This window comes from Sus scrofa, chromosome 1 (genome assembly GCF_000003025.6).
Source record: "Sus scrofa isolate TJ Tabasco breed Duroc chromosome 1, Sscrofa11.1, whole genome shotgun sequence".
In the NCBI taxonomy this organism is placed as follows: Eukaryota; Metazoa; Chordata; class Mammalia; order Artiodactyla; family Suidae; genus Sus; species Sus scrofa.
This window is the reverse complement of record NC_010443.5, coordinates 115918633-115938846: the sequence shown is the minus strand read 5'-3', so window position 1 is coordinate 115938846 and position 20214 is coordinate 115918633.

Here is a 20214-nt window from a genome sequence, read left to right as displayed (position 1 = left end):
CTTTGGTCCACAAAAGTTATCAGAAATCCAGGTACTTTGCAGCTGGCTGCTTTGCCATTTGTAAATGTGGCTCCCACCCTTATAGTCCAGAGAGAGGCTTAAGCTCCAACTATTATGTCCAAGTTGTAGACAACAAGACAGAGCAAGGAATAAAGAAGGGAGTTCAGGTCTCATGCTTGATTTTAAGAAAGGCTGACAGAGCCTTCTATTTAAACTCATAATACAGATCTGAGTCACATGGCTATATCTAAATACAGGATAGGCAGAGACTTTTTTTTTTTTCTGGGAAGCCTTGTTGAGATTCTATTCCTAGGGAGGAATGGATATAGGGAGCAAGTCAGCAGTCCCTGCCCTCTGGCATTTGTGGAGAAATCTGTACTCCCTGCTTCTGGTATTCAGGCCATGGAATCTTAGGCTCGAAGATGAAAACCCCATCAGGTCCCCTGATCTCTTTTATTCTCCTGGTCTTTCCACATCATTCTGTGGCTGCAGAGACCCAAGGTGTATCTCCAGCCTACCCTTCGCATTACTTCTATAGAATTGCTACCATTGCACTCTGGAATGAGGTAGTGATTCTGGGCACTTCTGTAAGGCTTTCCATGTATGACTGTACCCAAGACACAGGTCACCTCTTCTCTTGGATTCCAGAAATATAACCAGGTGAATGTTCTGTCATTGTATAACCTTGAAGGGAAAATCCAAGTGTGGGAAGGGAGTTAAGAGAGCCTCTCCTTAGAAACAGTCACTGTGCCTTGGACTGCCCAACAAAACTTTCTGCAATGAAGGAAATCTATATTGGCACTGCCAATGTGGAGCCACTGGCTTACACAGCTATTCAGCACTTGAAATGTTGCTAGTGCAACTAAGGAACATTTTTTAAAATTATTTAAATTCAGGTAGTCCCTTGTGGTTAGTGACTACTTTATTAGACAACATAGGAACTGTGTCTAACATGTCCAAAATTGTAGAAATGTTTTAAACTAAATTTTTGAGTACACAGAAAAGATAACGAAAACATACAAGGTAAAAAAGAATAACAATGAAATGAATACCCATTGCCCACTGTTAGAAAAGGAATATTACCAACAACTTTTTCTATAGCCACGGATTGAATCCCAGCTAGAGTTTTGACCTATGCCACAGCTGCAACAATGCTGGTTCCTTAACCCACTGTGTGGGGCCGGGGATGGAACTGCTGCCTCGTCTTGACAGAGACAAGCCAAATCATTAATCCACTGTGCCAGAGTAGAACTCCACCAATAATTTTTTTTTTTTTTTGCTTCTTTCATGCCTTCCTATTACATTTCCTTTCCTCCACTTACCAAAAGATAAAAAGTTTTTCCCCACTGAAACCCAGTACAGCACAGTGCTTCTTGTTTTAACTTTCTCTTCCATGCCCTATTAAAGAGTTTGGACTTTGAACTTCAGCAATGAAAGGCAATGCTTCCTTTTTTTTTCTTTCTTTTGGCGTTTATTTTCTATTGTTTTTTTATTTTACTATTACAAACAATGCTGCTAAAAACAATCTTGTTTATAAAGTCTTTTTATGGAACATCTTGTTATGCCAAAAAGTAATGAAAGTATGATGGGAACATGTCAAAAGGACACAGGAGCCAGGCTGAAGAGGTTCCCAATGGCCAAATATGGACTAACCTGAGCACCAAAATAAATTATGATAGCAACAGATTATAATCCAATGAATAAATCCAGTATTGTGAGTCTACGCTGATGCAAAATATAATAGATGGGTAAATTCAAAGTCTGGCAGCTAAGATTTTAACAGAGTTCAAAGTATCTTTCCACAAAATACCTATTAATTACATAGGGGAAAAGCTGAAAGAAACTATTATAATTAAATGATCAAAATGAAAATAGGAAATGGAACAAATCTTGCCACCTGATAGGATGCAATGGGAAAAACAGACCATGATTTCAGTGCTATTCATGCCTAACCTGGATCTAATCATGAGTAAACATCTAATATAATTTATAATATAAAATAACTAGCCTGTAATCTTCAAAGTGTCAAGGATATAGAAGTCAAATCTGAGGAACTATTCCAGAATGACAGAGATTAAAGAGATTGTATTAGTCAGGGTTCTCCAGAAAAACTGAATAGGTGTGGCTTTATTATAAAGAATTGTCTCACATGATTAAGGAAGTTTGCAAGTCCAAAATGTGAGCTATGGACTGGCAGCTCGGAGACCCAGGAGAGCCGATGGTGCATAATGAAGTCGAAGACTGTCTGCTGGAGAAGTTTTTCTTGCTAAAATGGAGGCCAGTGTTTCTATTCTATTCAGGTCCTCCACTGATTGGATGAGGCTCACCCACATTTTGGAGAGCAATCTGTTTCACCCAAAGTTTACAGATTTAAATGTTACTCTTGTTCAAAAACACCCTAACACATAAAATTAACCATCACAGAGACATGACAAATAAGGCAACTCATAATTCTGAACCCTACTGCTCTAAAGACATTATTTGGACATTTGCTGAAACATGAATATATCTGAGGATTAAGTGGTTGTAATGGGGGGAGCTGGAAATTCCACGCTTCTAATCATGGCTTGGTCTTTCTGGTAATTAGCCCTCATCCAGGAGGCCAGGCACAAAAAAAATGTGTGAATGTTAATTACCAGATTTTGATGACTGTACTGTAGTTATGTGGATGAGAATGGTCTTGTTCATAAGGAGTACACATCAAGGTATCAGGAGGTCATGGGGCAGCAAGCTGACAAAGCACTCTCAAATAGTCCAAGAAAAAGTTTCTTTAGACTATAGTTTCAAACTTTCTGTATGTCTGAAATTGTTTCGTATTTTTAAAAAAGAGAGAAATGAAATCATGCTGCTTAAAAATAAACAAATGTCTTCAATGAAAGGAACCATGGCTCCCTAGAGAAATGGATGATTCTAGGACTGGGGCAGGAAATACACAAATGAGCCTGGAATGTCTTTTAGTGCTAGAAAGTAAAGAAGTGCTTAAAAAAAAAAAAATCAAATTCACATGACAGGAGTATGTTAAAGATCTCCCAGTGGCCAAAGCTGGAACAATATGAGCAATAAAATAAGTCGTATTAGATTATAACCCAAAGCATAAAATAAACATACATGAGTCTGTATTGATAAATGACTTAGTAAATAAAAGACAAGGAAGAGACAAATCTCTGTGTAAAATTCAAAATCATTTATGTAGATACTCCACCCTCAAGGAGGAGGAGCCTAACTTACTACTGCTATAGTGTGTGACAGGCATGATAATGTTCTCCCAGAGGTTACAGTATGGAAAGGGGAGAAAGGAGTAACTTTACAGTGGAGAAATCTGACAAACACTGCCTCAGCCAGGTGATCAAGGCCAACACCAAAAGTGATAAGTGATGTTGATAGTTCGTGCCCTTGATATGATGGGATGAAAGTAGCACTTTACCTCTGCAAGGCAAAAAAGTATAATTCTAACTTAATCATGAGAAAAACATCGGACAACTCCCAATAGACAATCTATAAAATATCTGATCAGTACCTCTCAAAACTTTCAAGGTCCATCAAAACCAAGGAAAGTCACAGCTGTGAGGAGCCTAAAGAGACATGATGATTAAATGTAATAATGTAATGTGGCATGCCAAATGAGATCCTGAAACAGAAAAAGAACATTAAGTAAAAACTAAGAAAATCTTTAAAAATATGAATTTTAGTTCACAATAATTATAAAGGGAAAATCCAGTTTTTTCCTTTCTATGTAAAAAACCCTGAAACAACCCAGTTCTTCCCTGTTGTGTTTCTCCCCCATGTCTCTCCTTTGCCTTTGCAGAGAACATGTCACTCCTGACACTTCTGGTCACCAAAAGTGTGGAGTTTTTCTCCCATACCAAAAGCAATTCCTAGACACCAGCTGAGTAGCCTACAATTCAGCTTAAATCTGATGCTGTCTACGCAGAGATAGCATAACATTCCACAGTTTAAGATTCAGTCCTGCAGGACTGTCGTCCTCTTCTTAACTGAGATGCTAGTCACAAGCCCAGGATATCTGTGCTTCTGATGGACTGGCTATAGATCAGGGGTACCAGTGCCCCTTTCTTGGGTTTAATTTGCAAGAGCAGCTCATGGTACTCAGGGAAACATTATGTTGACCAATTTATTAAAGGATATAATAAAGGATACAGATGAATAAGCAGATGAAGAGAGGTCTGGAAGTGTCCCAAGTGCAGGAGCTTCTCTTTGTGGAGTTGTGATGCCTCACCCTCCCACTGTGGATGCGTGCACCAAACTAGAAGATCTCATACTTTTAGGATTTTTATGGTGGCTTCATCACAGAGGCATTATCTATCCTTAACTCCATGTCCAACCATTCTCCCTTCTCAAGAGAATGGGGGGCGGGGGAGCTGGAAATTCCACGCTTCTAATCATGGCTTGGTCTTTCTGGTAATCAGCCCTCATCCAGGAGGCCAGGCAGAGGTGTCTCATCAGAACAAAAGACGCTCTTAGCACCCGAGAGATTATCACCTAGGAAATTGCAAGTGTTTCAGGAGCTTTGGGTCAGGAGCAGAGATCAAAGATCAATATTAGAACAAGAGATGGTCTTAGTGTTCTTATTATTTAGGAAATTACAAGGGTTTTAGGAGCTCTGTGCTGGGAACTTGGGACAGAGAGATATTTTCTACTATCTCATAATAATGCATTAATATTTGTTTATTAATTATAACAAATGTGCTATACTAACATAAGCTGGAAATAACAGGAGAAACTGAGGGTAGGGTAGATAAGAACTTTCTGTACGATCTTTACAATTTTTCTGTAAATCTGAACTGTTTTAAAAATAAAGCTTGGAGTTCCCGTTGTGGTGCAGTGGTTAACGAATCCAACTAGGAACCATGAGGTTGCAGGTTCGATCCCTGGCTTTGCTCAGTGGGTTGATGATCCGGTGTTGCCGTGAGCTGTGATGTACGTTGCAGATGCGGCTTGGATCCCGCGTTGCTGTGGCTCTGGTGTAGGCCGGTGGTTACAGCTCCGATTCGATCCCTAGCCTGGGAACCTCCATATGCTGCAGGAGCGGCCCTAGAAAAGGCAAAAAGAAAAAAAAAATCTTAAAAATAAATAAATCTTAACTTTTCAAAAAGTTTTACAAATTTCTCCATTATGGTCTTGCACATATTTTGCTACATTTATTCCAACATACTTTACATTTTTTCTTGATTTTGTAATTGTAGTGTCTTTTTTTTTTAATTACACACTAACAGATTATTGCTGGTATATAGAAATACAACTGAATTTTGTATGTTTATTTTGGTATTCAACAAACTTGCTGAACTTTACAATGTTTAAAATAATTATTTTCATTTTCATGCAGACATTCATTGACATCTTTGGGTGATAATTTGTTTCTTCCTTTCCAATCCTCTCAACTTTCATTTCTTTTTTCAATCTTAACATTCTGTCTAACAAATAGACATGGTGATAACAAGCATAATTGTCTTATTCCTGATTTAAAAGAGAATGCTATTTGCTGTAGGGTTTGGTGTTTTCTTTTCCTCTGGGGTTTGTTTTTTCTATCCTTTATTTGGTTAAGTTCACTTCTATTCCTAGTTCACTAAGCTTACTGGTCATAAAAGGTCATTAGATTTTATTTAACAATATCTTTTGAGATGATTTTTTTTCTTTTAATCTTTTAGAGTGGTAAATTTTAGCTAAGTTACGGTAATTAGTGATGATAAATTTGAGATGTAAAGATGTCGTCATTCCAGATTTCCCCAGTCTTTTCAAGTTTTAACTTAATCAAATAATATTTTTATTTTCTTGCCATTCTTTCTCAAGAGGAATCTAAGCTCAAGGTGCTTATGTGTGGTCATGGCAGTGGAGGAGAATGGTTTTTCCCTGTTGTTTTTTTGTTATATATATATATACTTTTAAATTTTATTTTCAAAGAGTAGTTGATTTATAATGTTGTGCCAATTTCTGCTATATAGCAAGGTGACCCAGCCATACATGTATATACACATTCTTTTTCTCTTATTATCTTCCATCACGTTCTATCCCAAGAGACTGGATATAGTTCCCTGTGCTGTATGGTAGGACCTCATTGCTTCTGTATGGCAATTCATAGCTGTTGTCAGGTCACCCATCATTTCCTGGTTGTTGTCCCACTTATAAGGGCTCTTCTGGTTCACTGGCCCTCTCTGTTTTCCACTCTCTTTTAGGATTGTGGAAACTTCTGAATGCTATCCCCTACTACTCTGGAGACAGAAATCTTGGGGGCTAGACTCTAGCACACATATGATCATCATTTCTGTTACAGCTATTGCCACTAGGCCGCTAGGCCGCTAGGCTATGCTAGCGAGAGGAACTCTCTGGGGCTTCCCATCTCTTAGGGATCCTGTCAGGAAGTGGGGCATATACTTCCTCTTATATTTCCATCATTACTGGGGAATTCTATAATTGCCTCCAACTGATAGCTCTGCAGTGAGGATGGAGGCAGAGAGAAGGGTCTTTTCTCAGAGACACTCAGGTGTATCTCATCTTCACCTCCAACTCTCTCGTTGGGGTTGGAAAACTGGTTCTTTTATCACTGTTCATTTTACTGAAATCTAGTGGGAATGGCATCAACTTTGGCTCTTAGTACTCAAAATCCAGGCTTTTGAAATTCAAAAAAACCTTTTTTTTTTTTTTTTTCTCAACCTCTTTTCTCTACTAGAAGATTCAAAGCTCTATTTTGAAATTTATAAACTGAATATTGACTCATCTTTCTCTTTTCACTGCTGTAGTAACTGCCCTCCCCTGAGAGCAGTAAACAGGGAAAGCATGGATCACTGCTTGGGTTGAGGGAGAGAAGGGGAGGCAGGATATTCCAAGAATAATAAGTATTTATCAACAAAAAAGTTTCACAATAGTACTGTGCACAGCTTCCCCCCACATGTATTTCTCCCTAGCTAACTCTGCCTGCATATCTTTAAAAACCCTGACACTTAATAGATCCAAGGATGAACTCACCATTGTCCTATTTTCTCTGTGTCTGCCAGTAGCATTTACTATCTATCCAGTTTCAAAGGCTAGTAGCTTCTGAGTATCCTCAAATTCTTACCCTTACCATTTTTTCCCACCACCAATTTGTTATATAATAGAATTTCTTCTCCCCTCCAGGCTCATTATGATATTTTGTCTTATTGGCATCCATGGCCAATGTCAGCATACCCACTATTCTCTGCTTATTGGCTCAAACAGATATGTAAAGCTTTGCTCTCCCTGAGCCACCTGTGTCTTCTGAGATAAAGGTTTGCCTGTGGGTAGTTTATTTTGAGATGTTCTCCAGGCAGTGGCATGCTTGTTCTCAGCTCCTACTGGCTCCCAAGGACTGACTGCACATTTCTATCCAACTATAGAAATTGGCAAACACTACAACCAGGGTAAAGTTTTTTGCCTGGAGATTCATGAAAAAATATCAACCAGCTTACTACTGATTCCAGGGAATATGAGTGAGGGCTGGAGAAAAAGCAAAACAGGGAAGGGGGTAAAACTAATGCAATGGTTTTTGCGTTACTGAGTTGATATGGGGCTCACCCTCACTAAGGGCCCATGAAGAGCCATGGGGAACATACCTCATAATTATCTTCCCAAGAAAGGAGTATTTATCCACTGGTTTCCATTCTCCACTAGGCAGGGGCTATCTCCTAGAGCATTACCTCTCTTATGTTTCCAGATTTGCTCGAGTCTAGAATGGCTGAGTAGGCTCCTGCTTGCATGTTGAGAAGCAGTGGCAGTGGAAACTCAAGTGCAGGAGGGGAGAAGCCTAAACAATTGAAGTGAGTTGCTGCCTGATGATGTCTCCATTCAGCTGTTTGTTGCAGCAAGGAGCCAAGTAAAGGCTAGCTGAGAGGATACAGGCAACACACAAAAGGAATCCAAGTAGGATAAGCTGCAGTGCCCACTGCGGTCACTGGGCTTGGGATAGTAATCAATATTCATCATCTCTCTCCTAAAGCATCTAGTCTAGATTTCCTCCACCCCTGGCCAGCACTTCAGCAAGTCTGGGCTGTTGCCTGGTGGTGACTCAGATTTTTATCCCCAGGGGTTATGAACTGGGATCTGTGTTCACCTTATCAGGCCATGGTTATGTAAGAGACCATTTACAGTTATTGTTGGACATACAAGTACTAAGATATGCCTCAGTGAATCCCCTGAGTTCTACACATAGAACTAACGCCTCATGATAATCAGAGTTGATTCCCCTTTCTCCCCATCCTCCAAATGGTAACCCCTTTATTTGCCTATGGGTCTACAAGCAAGACAAAGCTCAAAATGACCAAGAGGAAGTCTTGGCTTCAGATATAGTGGAACCACTACTGTTCTCCTAAAGGAAGAGCCCCCTCCCCCATATTAGAAACTAGGACTTCTAATCCAGGAGAGCCTAAATTGTGGGAGCAAGGAGTGCAAATTCCACAGAGGAACCACTGAGACGGTTGTGAGTCAGTCCAGCCTACTTCCACCCTTTGCATCACAGATCTGAAAGTCTAGCTCTTAGAGACACAACACTATGTGTCAGCCACCTCACTGCCCTTTGTTATTCAAAGGACTCTACTGTTTCAGAACCCTACTCTTTATGGCTGTACCTGTGGCATATGGAAGTTTTCACACCAGGGACTGAATCCAAGCCGCAGCTGTGACCTACAATGCAACCATGGCAACACTGGAATCTTTAACCCACTGCACCAGGCTGGGGATCAAATCTGCATCTCACAGCAACCCAAGCTGCTGCAGCTGGATTCTTAACCCAGTGTACCACAGCGGGAAATCCCTAGAACACTATTCTTACAAATACAGTTTCATGATAATATCTACTACTGCCATCACTGTCCTACAGAGGATAGCCAATAAACCCAAAGTCCTCAGGAGCCCCTCGCCAGTGCAATCTTTATTGCCTTAGTGAGATGTTCTCTGTGTCCTCTTAGGGAATACAATTGTGTGGTAAGTTCTCTGGTGAATTTATTGATTATAAATCAATTCTAATATTCTCCCCTCATTCTACCTCAATGATTCTGCCGAGGCTGTGTGGACCCCTCTTCCTCATTTGCTGTATGCCACAGTCATGTCCAAATCTCAAGGAATAATCCCACTAGCATATTAAGACTGGATCCCTTGGTGGTTTGGGGTGAATAGGTGCAAACTAATACATTTAGAATGGATAAGCAATGAGGCCCTACTGTACATCACAGGGAACTATGTCCAGTCTCTTGGGATAGACCATGATGGAAGACAATATAAAAAAATGAATACACACACACACACATATATGGCTGGGTCAATTTGCTGTACAGCATAAATTGGTACAACATTATAAATCAATTATACTTTAATAACTTTTTTTTTTTTAAAAAAAAAGACTGGACCTAGGTATCCTTGCCAGGATTCTAAACCCTGACTAAGGAGAGAGTATGCCCATGTTAATAAATTCTCCTCACTAAGCCTTATGGTCTGCCTTTTGTATTCAACACCTTTGAGAACTATTCTTGCTTATGCTTTCTTGGTTTCTTTCAGGTAGGATAATGTGTATAATTGTTCCTCCCAGAGCAGGGATTATATTTCCTTATTTAGGCTGTGCTGTGACCTGACCCCAAAATGCATCCATTATGTATCTGGAGGAATTGATGGGCCAGGATCTTGAAGAGGAAAAGGATTATCTTAAAGGTACCTGCACTGTGTAACATCTTTGCAAGGCCTCTAGGTGAGGGAGGCTGCTCAACTCTAGCAAGGGCAAGGAAACTCCTTCTACCAGTCCAGAGAGTTCAGGGAAATCTGGGTCTGTTATTTTCCTAGGAGAGTTGCAGCAAATTATCACAAACTGAAATTATTCCCTCACATTTCTGGAGGCCAAAAGTCCAAAATCGAGATGTTGGCAGGGTTGCAGTCCCAGAGTAAGTTCCAGAGGAGAATGGGTTCCTCATCTTTTCCAGCTTCTGGCAGCTGTTGGCATTCCTTGGTTCATAGCCCAGATCTCTCTGACCTGTCTTCACATTGCCACTTCCTCTGAGTATCTGCATTATCTCCTTCTACCTTTCTCTCTCCCATACCACCCCTCCTTTTTTTTCTTTTCATGGCTACTTCTTCCTGGGCTAGGGGTCGAATTGGTGCTGTAGCTGCTGCCCTATGTCAGCTGCCAGCCTATGCCAAAGTCAAAGCAACACAGGATCTGAGCCATGTCTGCAAACTACACAACAGCTTGCAACAACACCAGCTCCTTAACCCACTGAGCGAGGCCAGAGGTTGAACCCACATCCTCATGGATACTACTCAGGTTCTCAGCTTGCAGAGCCATAACAGGAATGACCCCCTATGCCTCTCTCTTATAAGAACACTTGGGTTGACATTTAGGGCTCACTTGGATAATCCAGAGTAACCTCCATTACATCAAGATCCTTACCTCAATCACAACAGCAAAGACCCCTTTTCCAAGTAAGGCAATGTAATCACATGTTTCAAAGATTAGGGCTTGATATCTTCAGTTGGCCATTATTCACTTTAGTATAATGGGGTTTCAAGATTCCCAGGCTCTTCCAACAAAATGTCCCCTTCTAACGTTTATAGGATTGGGCCCAGCATTTTCTGCATCAGAGCCCTAACTTTGACATGACCAACCTATTGAGACTATTTATTCAATCTCCTGTGCAGTGTCACCACACTTACCATTAAAGCCCGAATTTGTTTTCATCACAACCTGCCTGAGAGCTGCAGAAGATACAGATCTCTTTAAATGATGCCATGAAGATTCTGACTTTCAGCATTCTGTAACTGCCCACGCTGTCTTTATGCCTGCAATGCCCTTCTGCCTCACCTTTCTTTGACTGGAAAGCAGTTACTCATTTTTAAAGGTCCAGCATAAATGTCACCTGTTCCCCGAAGCCTCCCACACTTCCCCCAGGCAAACTTAGCTGCTCTGTTTTCAGTGTAATCCTAGCCCTCTATTCTTACCTTTTTTTTTTTTTTTAAGTTTAGTCAGCTTTCATTCTTTTAAAAACTTATTCACGCCTCTTTTATAGGACCTAACACATTGTCTTATATATCATCTAATACTGTTCCCTGATTTAGAGTGGAATTTCCTTGGATACAGGAATCCTGTGCATTATCTTACCACTGGACATATAGTAGCCAATCTACAGTTACGTGTTCAGTGAATAAAAGGTATTTCCCAGCAATGGGGGAAAATGCTTATGTAACACTCATTTTTTATCTCATAAATTTTTTTTTTTTTGGTCTTTTTGCCATTTCTAGGGCCGCTCCTGTGGCATATGGAGGTTCCCAGGCTAGGGGTCCAATTGGAGCTGTAGCTGCCAGCCTATGCCAGAGCCACAGCAACTTAGGATCCTAGCTGCATCTTCAACCTACACCACAGCTCACAGCAATGCCGGATCTTTAACCCACTGAGCAAGGCCAGGGATCGAACCCACAACCTCATGGTTTCTAGTTGGATTCGTTAACCACTGAGCCGCGAAAGGAACTCCATAAAATTTTTATATTTATGGATTTCGCATACAACTCAATTCCACAATAGATAAACACTATCTATACTATTAATATTCTATAGCTCAAAACCTTTGAGCAAATGTTATTGTTTTCATTTCTAAATATAAAATAAACTTCAAAGAACATTTAGTTTTAGCTACTAGCTATTTTCAAATGACAAAATTAAAAAGGGGGGGTTAAGAAAAAATATTAATAATTACTACAAAAATATAGTCTTTCTAAAATGACTTGTTGAGCTTTTACTTAAAATGAGTAGAATTAAGATTATAAATATTTGCCTGAATCATTAAAAAGACAGAAAGGTAACAATTTGAATTACGAAAAGTTTTATATTGTTCCCTCTAAGAATAAAAGACATTGTATTGTGGGTTCTTCTACCCTAACTATTCTTATGTCTGAATTAGAGAACCTATCCACTGAAGTGAATTTCAAACATTTAAGAAATTGTTTCTATATGGAGTTCTTATTGTGGCCCAGAGGAAATGAATTTGACTAGTATCCATGAGGATGAGGGTTCCATCCCTGGCCTTGCTCAGTGGGTGGGGGACCCGGCATTGCAGAGAGCTGTGATGTAGGTCACAGATGCAGCTTGGATCCCACATTGCTGTTGCTACGGCTGTGGTGTAGGCCGGCAGCTCTAGCTGAACCCCCAGCCTGGGACCTTCCATATACTGCAAGTGTGGCCCTAAAAAGCAAAAAAAAAAAAAAAAAAAAAAAAAAAAGAAGGAAAGAAAGAAAAAGAAATTGCTTCTACTTCATTGTAACATATAGAGTAAAATATTATAAATGAAGATTTCTACAAATATAATTTGAAAGGCCTCAAATATGTGAATAAAAATAATATTGCTTCTATATAAGCCAAGAAGACAAGTTGGAAAACAATTACAAGCTTAATATTTTATTTAAAAAGTGAAAATTATCTTATAGGTAATGTGGTGTGTGTGTTTGTGTGTGCATGCAAGTGTCTGTCATTTTATCTTCTTTTCTTTACCTGCCACATTTCTAAGGCAAAGGAATCATTTCTAAGTTACTCAAGGCCTCGAATGTCTAACCCATTGAGAAAACACTCTCCAAGTTTTCTTACCAAATATAGATTAACATTCCAGTTTTATTATTAAGAGATGGTGAGTGATAAAATGGCTTGAGGGTTTTGCAGAAAATCACTTACAAAATTAAGCTAAAGTACTTTTCTACCTGCACAAACTCGTTTAGCTTTCAATTGAAGAGACTCAAGTGCATATAAATAATTTGCAAGCAATTTATTAAAAAATTTGTTGCATTTGAATTCTTCTTCCTACTCTCGAATCATTTTTGGGCCAAAAATAAAGTCATTTATTCTGAGATATTTTTGAGATTAAAACACTATACCTATCTAGTGCATGGTGAAATTACAAAAAAAAACTTGACAGCTCTTTTTAGGAGTACATGTAGAATCACAGAGTTTGAGAAAAAGAGGGCTTGTCCTTCATTGTATGTGCTAACCGATGTTGAAGGACAAAAAAGTATTGATTGAAGAATAAATGACTTCAAAAATAAATGTTCTTTTCTATCTTTGAAAAAGAAATAGAGGAGTTCCCGTGGTGGCGCAGTGGTTAACGAATCCGACTAGGAACCATGAGGTTGTGCGTTCCATCTGGCCTTGCTCAGTGGGTTAAGGATCCGGCCTTGCCGTGAGCTGTGGTGTAGGTTGCAGACGAGGCTTGGATCCCTCGTTGCTGTGGCTGTGGTATAGACTGGTGGCTACAGCTCCGATTCAACCCCTAGCCTGGGAACCTCCATATGCCTTGGGAGCAGCCCTAGAAATGGCAAAAAGACAAAAATAAATAAATAAATAAAAAATAGATTCATAGACATAGAGAACAAACTTGTGCTTGCCAAGGAGGAAGGTTATGGGGGAGAGAGGAGGGGAGGTTGGAGTTAGCAGATTAAGCTGTTACAGAGAGAGTAATAAACAAGGTCCTACTGTATAGCACAATATCCTATGATTACCCATAATGGGAAATAATATTTAAAAACCATATAGGGAGTTTCATGGTGGTCTAGTGGTTAGGACTTGGCACTTTCACTGCTGTGGCCCAGGTTCAATCCCCGGTCTGGGACTCAGATTCCGCATCAAGAGCTGCATGCTGTGGCAGAAAAAAAAATGTATATATATGTATAACTGAATCACTTTGCTGTACAGCAGAAATTAACACAACATTGTAAATCAGCTATACCTCAATATAAAAAAATAACATTCTTTTGCAAGATTGAGTTTTTGGATAAGTTTTATGTATAGAATTATTTTTCTTATTATGTGAAAAATTCACAGGAAACAATGTGAAATCTAAACAACCAAATAAATATCAATAGGGAAATAGGTTATATAAATCATGGTATACTGACACTCTGTATTTCCATAAATGTAAATGTATAAATTAGATGAGTATGCAACACCATAGATTAAATGACAAAGTATTAAAGGAAAAAAAAAGTTGCAGAAAAATGTCTACTGTTTACTATCTAAGTAGAACTGCGTGCATCAAACTTAAAACAAATGGTAACTTCTTTTTTTATTTTTATTAAAAATTTTTTTTATTCTTAATTTTTTTTTCTTTTTTGGGGGCCTGCACCCACTGCAGGCAGAAGTTCCTGGGCCAAGGACTGAAACTGCACCATAGCAGCAACATAAGCCATAGCTGGATCATTTTCTTTCTGTGCCACCAGGGAACTCCAACAATGGTAAATTCTGGCATAGAAGGAGGGTATTGGAGTTTGCAGATTTGGTCAAAGGGAACTTTCATCTTGCAAATAATGTATTCATTTTTTTGGAAAAGAATTTTTAATCTTTTTTGTATTCTAAAGAATTAGCTGTCTCAATTAAATGAGACAATGAATGAAAAATATTGTTAACTATACAGTGGTACATTAACATGAGGTTTAATGTAAATATAAATGTACATATAATACAAAAAGAAGATGTGGTGTAAGAACAAAAAGATAAAACATATAACCAAAATTATTCCTGATTCTTATTTGATGATAATATTGCAAGGAAATAATTTTCCAGAAAATTTTTTGAATAGTTTAAATTTTCTATTCAAATGAGAAACCAAATTCTGGTTCATGATGGCTCCAGGACACTGTCACTTAAAGAGAAGGGAGCAAGAAATGACTATTTAAATGAAAGCTATTATAAAATATCTATCAATCATTGCTTTTGGCTGCCCAATGGATCTCCTTTTGGAAAACTTCCATTCCTCCCACTGTATTTAATTCTGAATGATTGCCTATCACAAGCTCTCACACCCCTGAATGTGGTCCAAGCAAGGCCACTCTAACTCTCTTCTGGGGATTTAAGTGTTGAATCTAAAAAATAACTCAATAAGAATAAAAGACAGTAAACCCAATAAAAAACTTAAAAGCTTCACAAAGTACTTAAAATACTTAAATAGGCACTTCACAAAGGAGGATATTTAATTACTTAGTGATGACATGAAAAGAAGGTGCTCACCATTAGTCATCAAAGAGAAGCACACAGTGAGATAATACCACTCACTCACCAGAAAGGATAAGAAATTTTAAGAGACACTACCAAGTGTTGACAAGAATGTGGAGCAATTGGAATGCTAATCATCTAGCAGCAGAAATATAAATTGGCACTGCCTCTTTGGAAAGTTATTTGGCAATATCTACTGAATCTGAATATATGCTTACTTTATCACCCAGCAATTACACCCTTAGAGAATGAAAACATCTGTGAATTAACAAGCATGTGCAAGAATATTTATTTGTAGCTTTGTTTACAATATCACCAAATTGGAAACAACCCAAATATCCATCAAGATTGGCGAAAAAAAAAAAAAAAAAGAATAGGGTATTTCTAAAGTGAAATACTATACAGCAATCAGAACAAAATACTGTTATATGCAAAAATACATCTCACAGGCAAAGTCTTGAGCAAAATAAGCCAGACATTAGAGCACACCACATGATTCCATTTAAATAAAGTTCAAAACAGGCAAAACAAACTTATATGACAGAGAAGTGAGAACAGTGAATACATTTGAGGGGTAATAAGGGCATGAGGGAGATTTCTAGGGCACTGATAATGGCTGTATATTGATCTGCATATTAGTTATGAGACAGGAAGGGATGGGGCAGGGTACAAATGTTAAAAGAAAAACATAGCCATTGATAAAAACAGGATATGATAAAAACTGGTTAGAACCAACCAAGTCCAAATGGCAGAAGATTTGATTTCCAGTTGACCTTGATCCTCAATATGAGCTTGGCTTGATGCTATAGCATGCTAAATGACACACCCACCCATGGCACCATGACAGCTCCAAGGCTGATTGTAAAAGCCCAAAATGTGGGCAATGGCCCGGTTCCAGGAAATCCCGCTCATTCCCCAAAATAGTTAGAATATTCCTCCCAACCTGTGAAATTACCCAGCCCATAAAAACTAACTAAGCCCATACCCTGGGACCTTCTCACTTTCTGAGACAGTCCATAGTCTGTCTATGGAATGTGTATATCTTGAAATAAACCTGCTTTCTCTTTACTTTGTCTTGCTCTTCCATTCTTTCCTGTGCAAAGCCAAGGACCCTCACTTGACAGTCTGTCCTAGGGGCTCACTTGTGTCCCAGGATATGTTTCCTCTCCTGGTAAAAAATATATTGAGCTATACACAGAAGATCTGTGAACTTAATATATGCTATACTTCAATTTAAAAGGTTGATAAAATAAAATTTTTAGCAGAAACACAGAGATGGAAGGCAGACAGAGCCACATTATCCCAAGGTGGGGACCTCTAAAAGATGGACCATGAGTTTCCACCTCTGAGGTCCCCAGAGCTCCAGGGCTATTCTAGTTTCTCTCCTTCCCCAAAACTTGATTCTTTGGATCCTTATGATAAATGTCTTTCCTTTTTCCCCCCTAACATAGTAAGAGTTCGTTTCTTACTGAGACCCAACTTGAGTTGCCAGGAAAAGTGTTGGTATTATTCTTTAAGTAAATAGTTATTTTATTAAAAAAGTAATAATAATAATTTAGAGGTAAAGGGGCCAAAAAAAAAATCCTTCTAAATAACAGAAGCCTAAGTGAGCGCATTGGAATGCTGGGCTGCAAGGCTACAAGCAAGAACTTTACATAACTGGCGTGCCATCTAACTTAATAGCAATAAAATCCAGATCTAAATCAGAATTAAAAGAGTAATATCCACATGACTATGAGCAGTTCTGGCTGAGAGGGAGAGGTCTCTTGCCAATTATTACTCTTGAGTACACTGACCTAATTCTGAGCAACTGATCCTTAGTGCAACCAAGAAGGCTAGAAAGTTGAAAATTGCTAATTTAAAAGGACAATTCTTCCCTAAAGAGGATGGATCCTGTTACAAGAAAGTCCCTTTTGTTTTCCTGAATACCTTAAGGGATTTGGAAATGCAAAATAAAGCTAGAGCTAAATTTGGGATTGAAGAGTTGAGTTGTTCTGCATTTTAGAGGCAGAAGAAATTGGCCTTCTCTGCATACTCTTTGAGGGTAGGGGAGTTGAGGAAAGAAAGGAAAAGGATGACATGAATTTGAGGAGAAATGGGCATAAAAATACATACCCTGGGCTGCACAATCCTTAAAGAATAAGAGTGTTTGACTTCAAAATCATTCTCATTTTTACAATGTAATCCCCATGTGTATCTCACCAAAATATTCAATCAAAGTTACTCGACATATTAAGGTTTCACGTCTGTATGTGTGTGTGTGTGTGACTGTGTATGTGTGTTCAAATACAAGATTTATGTTTCACATAAAAGTTGGTATGATATTTAACAGATAGCATAGAGCTCAACATAAACTAGAGAAAAAATGACCCATAAAGTGAGCCATTGCCAGCAGTGGGCATATGAACATGAATACATCTAGAATTCAAAGAAACCCAGAGGACTGCTTTGTATTTCCACAGAACTTGGAATAATGTGTGAAACACACTCTCTGCAGTGTCTCATGGAAAGGAAACTTCAACCAGCACATGGCTTATATGAGAGTTTACTAACATCGGGAAATAACGAAAGAGAAATAAACACATCATGTAAAACCAAACTAGATTGTCTGGTTATGATTTGCTCACTAGAACTCTCAGTCCTCTCTCTAGTGGACTTCATTTTAGACTTACTGTTTAGGGAAAATACCTGGACATCTATTGTTTTAGTTAGGAGGCTTCCTACTCTAAATAACAGCAAAACAACTTCAAGATTAAACAATGATGTTGGCTCACATAACCAAGAAGTCTAGACAGATGCAAGCTTCAGGAACAATGTGATTAAGGCTCTTGTCTTATTTTCTTGCAGTTCTGTCAGCTTCATTCTCCTTCCAGCGTGGGTTTTGTTCTCGGGCTGACAACCCTCAATGTCTGCCAGCAGGAAATGGGCAACATTCAATATGGAAGAGTGAGGTTGACTTTCCATCATACCACTCAATAGGAAAAACTTTCCTAAAGCTTTAAATAACTCAAATTTAATTAGCCAACAATGGGGCGCATTCCCCTTCCTTAACCATTTGCTGGCCAGGGGAAGGATTAACACATTTAGCTTATCTTGTGACCCAAGGCTGGAGTTAGCTTTCCTTGAGTCAGAAAGGACCAGGGAAGGACTGCATCAAATGAGGACCAGTATGAGACAAAATTGGAAATCAATGAGAAAGGAGATTTGGCACGTGGAATATCCTTTCTATCCACTATTCTTCCCCTTACTCTTTATAATCCACTGGCCTTCTTTCAGATCTTCAATATGCCTGGTTCCTTCTCCTCGAAACTCAGGCTATTCCCTTAGCCTAGAACTCCCTTCTCCCACTTTCTTTCCTAGTGAAATACTCGTCTGTCTGCTTTCTACTTGAAACTCTTTTAGTAAAGGCTTCTCTCAGCCTAATACTAGTTCACGTGCTGCTACTTCCAAATGAAACTAACTTGAGAATGTGTTCACAACATTGTCATTATACTACCCAATACATAACAGTGTTTTACTTGTGTTTCTGTTTAAAGACACCTTATTTAAAATATAGTTGATTCATTAACATAGAATTTACAGCCAGGAATACTATAACTCACACCTGAACAAAGCTGACCTAACACATATATTTTCTCTGTAAGATGTGTCACACCTTCCTGCACTTAGGGACATTAGCAAGCACTTCAGCACTCCTCTCATGGGCCATTTTAAACAGCAAGACTACCAATAATAAGTGCAAAAATTAGGAAAATGTGGCACTAGATAGACTTCGAAAAGGATCCTGAGAGCTGAAACAAGAAGGCAAAGTGTGGCCTCTTTGACCTCAGCTGGGAACGTGCACATCAGTCAACTAAAAAATTTTCATCATTCTGCACACGTGCATGTCCACAAATGCCCAAATGACTACAAAAGTCCACAAGTAGTTATGTTGCGGCTACAAGTAAATATGCAAATACAGAATCTATAAAGAATGAGGATCACCTGAATATTGTTTCCTATACTTGAGAAGTCCGAGAAGGTGATTTGGATGCCAAACATGACAGGACCTCAGAGTTCTAGGGCTCTATCTTTCTGCACCATCCTTTTGGCATCATTCTTTTTTTTTTTTTTTTTTTTTTTTTTTGTCTTTTTGCTTTTTCTAGGGCTGCTCCTGTGGCATATGGAGGTTCCCAGGCTAGGGGTTGAATCGGAGCTGTAGCCACCAGCCTACACCAGAGCCACAGCAACACGGGATCCGAGCCGCGTCTGCAGCCTACACCACAGGTCACAGCAATGCCGGATCCTTAACCCACTGAGCAAGGGCAGGGACCGAACCCGCAACCTCATGGTTCCTAGTCGGATTCATTAACCACTGTGCCACGATGGGAACTCCCCTCGGTTTCATTCTTGAAAGGCTCTCTCCACCCATTAGCACAATAAAATTAGTTTTCCTGAAAACCTAAAAGAAAAATAAACCCATGATCACTCAAGCTCTTTCTATCGATCAAAGGGAAGACTGATTTTTGGTCTTTCTTGCACCCTGTTCTGCTCTCTCTGACAGGAGGGAGCATGTCTGCCCACCTGACCCATGCAGACAAGGCTCCTAACTGGGAAGGGGCCCTGGGATTAGAAGAAAGAGAACAAGCACTTTGGACAAAACAAAAAATGTCAGTCATAGTTGACAGACATTTCTAGAATTCCCTGAAATGGAAAAACAAACATTCTTTTTAAATATAATAAATATTTTAATATATTTATAAATAAAGAGGATGTAATAAAAAATTCATGGTGGAATATTGCTCAGGCATAAAAAAGAATGAAATAATGCAGCAACATGGATGGACCTAGAAATTATCATATTAAGTGAAAGAAGTCAGAAAGAGCTCTATAAATATCATATGATATCACTTATATGTAGAATCCAAAATATGATACAAATGAACTTATAAAACAGAAACAGACTTATAGACATAAAAAGCAAATTTAGGGTTACCAAAGGGGGAAGAGGGGGAGAGATAAACTGGGAGTTTGGGATTAGCAGATAGAATTTATTGTACATAATAGATAAAAAAAACAAATATTTACCATATGCACAGGGAACTATATTCCATAGAGTATATCCAAAAGTATATGTATGTATAACTGAATCATTTTGCTGTACACCAGAAACTAATACAACATTGTAAATCAATTATACTTAAAAAAAGAAACTGCTCTGTCTCCCTTCATTGTTATATTCAGTTTATTAATAT